This window comes from Myxocyprinus asiaticus, chromosome 8, assembly GCF_019703515.2.
Source record: "Myxocyprinus asiaticus isolate MX2 ecotype Aquarium Trade chromosome 8, UBuf_Myxa_2, whole genome shotgun sequence".
Classification (NCBI taxonomy): Eukaryota; Metazoa; Chordata; class Actinopteri; order Cypriniformes; family Catostomidae; genus Myxocyprinus; species Myxocyprinus asiaticus.
In genome coordinates this window covers 26,106,061-26,110,151 of record NC_059351.1, presented here as the reverse complement: position 1 = coordinate 26,110,151, position 4,091 = coordinate 26,106,061, and the positions used below count along the sequence as shown (strand labels likewise).

Sequence of the window (4,091 nt, the reverse complement as noted above, 5' to 3'; positions counted from 1 at the left end):
AGGGCCCTTTATAAAAGGAGCCTACAACTAGACTGCACACTAAAGGAGCTGGACTGTGAGCTGAGGAGGCTCCAAATTAAAAAAATTAAATTGGAGATCAAATAGCTGGAAAAACAGATCTCAGTATGTGAACTTATTTAACCAAGTAACACTTTAGTATGAACACTCTGAATATTTATTAATGCAACTTTCTCTTGCTCTTCCTCCCTCCCTAGTCACATAACCAGTAAAACAGTTTGAGACCTATCTGCAGTTTCAGTGTGCTTTTAAGTAAAATATTGTATGGTGATTGCATCTCTGACAGCTGTGCCAGCTTGGTGGTCAAGTGTAATGGAGTAAATTTCATCGGGGAGCAGCTGGTTTTGTGGTGGTACTCGCTCCTTTCTGATAGTGGCTATATTGTACAGAATGGCACATGCAGCCACTATCTGTGATGCCCGTTCTGGTGACATTCTTAAGTGCCGAAGGCAGTAGAAGCGTGCCTTTAAGATGCCAAAGGTCATCTCGATCTCGACCCTGGTTTTACTGAGGGCCACACTGAAGTGGTTTTGTGGCCCTGTCTGAAGGTCAGGATAGGGGGTTAGCAAAAACCTCTGGCATGCATAACCCCTGTCTCCTACCAACAGGCCATCAAAAAGCACTGTCATAGAACAGAAAAGGGAAAATTGTGTAAGTTTTGCTGTGTCACAATTAAAATGAAGACTTTAAAGTGTTTTGTACTGTACCAAATTTAAATTACCTTCCTCAAAGCGCTGACACACAGACTAATGGAAAATTCATGAGTCATGTACTGATCCAGGCCATTTGGCATCCGAGCTTGTGATCATACATTCATGATCACAAGTCATCTGCAGATGAAATGTACAGTAGATCATTGTCATTTCTGTTAATATTACTATTCATTTAAAGATTCATCTCAATGAAAATAAAAACCAGCTCATATGTATAGTAGTCCTACCTGAACATTAAGGCTGCGAAAGGACTTTCTATTCACATAATCTGCCTCATGTTCTCCTAGAGCATGTGTGCAGTCTATTGCTCCTATGACTCTAGGAAATCCTATCATAAGATTTAAAAAAATCTTTTTTTTTTTTAAAGATTTAAAAAAATAATTCTTAACATGTATTGTATAATACATTTAAGCACTCTAAGTGAAATCTGCTTTTTGAAAGAAGAAAAAAAAAGTGAATGTAAAAGGTTAAATTAGTTCATGTGATGTCACCATATCAATACATCTTACCGGCAATTTTATAAAAGCCCTCTCTTATGAACATGGTCGATAAATGTCCGGGGATCACAATGAAGCTATTTATGTACCCCTGCAGTGCGAGGACCACCTAGCGAATGGTTCGACAAACCATGTTTTTTCCTAGGTTTTCTGCATCACCGACCGCATACAAGTATGTATCACTTGCAAAAAAACGCAATGCAATACATACCATTTGCGGTACAGTAAGGGCATGGCTTCGACGTGTCACATTTGTTACGTGCAGCTCAAGAAGTTCGCAAAGATATGAGATTCCTTCCGCGGAAAATCTGTATCTTTCATGCAAGTAAGTATCAGGAAAGGCAAGGGGATTTTGTCTGTCCCTTAAAACTCTTTTTCTGCAAAGTGCTCAACTAACAATTTGCGCGGAGATGTCCACAGGATTTGTAAGAAAAGGTGAAGCCATTGCAACAGACACTGGGAATTAGTTACGTCACCTAGATGTGACTTTGCTCACAGCTGATTGGTCAAATTTCAGTCTGAGATTTCGAATCCAGAACATAACCTGCCCCGGATCAGGTTAGCCGTGCAGCATAAGATACCATGGCGACGAACACCGATTAAAGCAGAGCTACTTTCATGGTACCTAAAATCTAAGGTTGGCGCAAACTAATCTTAAACTTATCTGGCTACCCACCTAAACCGGCTTCATGGTACAGGCCCCCCAATCCCCAGCCGTGTTTACTGGTGTTGTTGTCCTCCCCCTCCCCTCTTTTCTCCCTCTCTTCTCTCCACAGGTATTGCAGTTGTTGAGTATTGATGAATTTATATATATTCTGTTCCTGCACTCTTTATTAAAAATGTATTTACTGTAGATAGTTCGAAAGTTTGATTTTGTATGCTTTGCTGTGTAATTCGTGTGTAATTCTAATGTTCAAATTAAATAAAGTGTGTGTTTTATTGAACACAAAATGTATATTTCAGTGTCTGTGTCCTTCAATTTCAGATGCAATCTCAGTTTGTTATTACAGTATTTGAGGAGTGGTCATGTGAAATGTATCTTAACATTCTAAATGTTTGTTTTATTCCGTTTTCCCACTAATCACTAGAATGGTCATACATTTTAAACAATAGATTATATTTCTGTCTGCTATTCTTCATTGCAAAATTATGTATATTTCATACACTCTAAGTTTCCCTCTAGCTTGTAATTAAAATGGTTGTAAATGCAGTTGTCTGATGAAGTATGGTGGCAGGAGATTTTTTATTTTTTTTTAATTGCTGTGTGAAATCTTATTGATAAAGGATGATTAGCCTTAAATAATCATAAATATATTTATATAATTTGAAAGCCCTAGTTCTTCTCTTCAGTATGGTATATACAGTTCAGGTGTGTGTTGTTATATGAATATGAATGTAATATGAATATGAATCATCACCTTCACATCATCACTGAGATGAGTCAGACCATGTATGTTGTACACTAAAAACCCCTGACCATAGAGTTCCCCAAAATGCTTAAAAAAATTATCTAAGTAGTGTGTTTGCAAAGTCATTTAACAGCAAACAATGTGTTGGACTTGCCAAGATGAATATACTCACAGACAACAGCATAACATTTTGATAAACCTCAGTAGTCAGCACATCCCTCAAAACTACTGGACCAGTGTAAAGTAAGAACTGCCAAAGTTCTGTTGCTTTCCATCGTAACCTCTCATCAAGGGCCCTTGACCTTCTAGCAAATTCTGAGGGTATGTAACTTCTGAGAGCAAGTAGTTTGCCTGAAATTAAAGACACTTGCCTGGATGAAATACAGGAATGCAACTTGCCGCAAGTGCCCATCCACAAATCAAGCAGATGACGCACCATACCTAGGCACACTAAATACATATAGTCATGTGGAAATCCACTGACCAAAGGAACAGATGTTTCACAAAATGGGGAATGTTTTACGTGGTGGTCTTCATCCTCTGCATTTGAAAGATACATCGGTTCTTACTCTAGCATTAACTTCTGGGAATGTCATGTGATTATTAATGTAAATCAGCACAGGTTTTCTACTATAACCCTGGAGTATTCCCAAAATTGGCCAAAACTGTACACCTGAACTTTTAAAAATTGGAAGACCATCAATGTTTAATTGTAATTTGAAACTGTGATGACTCCGGACAACTGATGTAAGCTTCTGAAATATGCAGCTGAACATTTTCTGTATACCAAAATAATGGAAAGATCCACTCGCCAAGGAAGCAATGCCATGGCAAGTCTGTGTTTTGAGTAATGTTCTTGCATCTTTTGGCAAAGAGGGGTGACGGGCTTTCAGTATAGACAAAAGGGCAGACAAAGCAATCAATGAAACGCCAAAATATGTTGCCCAGTCTCTCAAACAACCTGCTAAATCATCTTTGGGAATATCCCCCTTTCATCAACATGGCTATCCTCGTCACTTGTTGATACACTTTCCCAATTACTCTTTGATCCACAGTTTGTTGGCAAATCAAAGCTTGAAGCAACTTCTTCATGTTCAACACTATATTCTTCTTCAGTATTATCCTCAACACTACTGTCCTCATCATTCAAAGATTTAAACAACTGGGTAACTCTTTTAACAGCCCTTTTCCTTAAATTGCTGCGAATGATATTCCACTTTTCCCTCTCCATGACAGTAATTACACCAATTACTCTTTGAGAATTAGTCAACCTGTATACAGTACTTTGTCAATAGCCAGGTATTCTGAAAAAGACATAAGAACCAACATTTTACATTGATACTTCATATATTGTATAACAGCATCAAATGTATCAGCACCTTACCTTAATGGTGACAGTGCACTTCCCACTCTGTATTTTATGCCCACCAGCAAATTTCTGTAACATATGCACA

General features: G+C 38.1%; 1 pseudogene; it reads right to left on the bottom strand.

The window, feature by feature from the left end:
• Positions 1 to 266: 266 nt before the first annotated feature.
• On the bottom strand, positions 267 to 1,673 carry LOC127444738 (putative nuclease HARBI1; annotated as a pseudogene).
• Between the last annotated feature and the right edge of the window lie 2,418 nt (positions 1,674 to 4,091).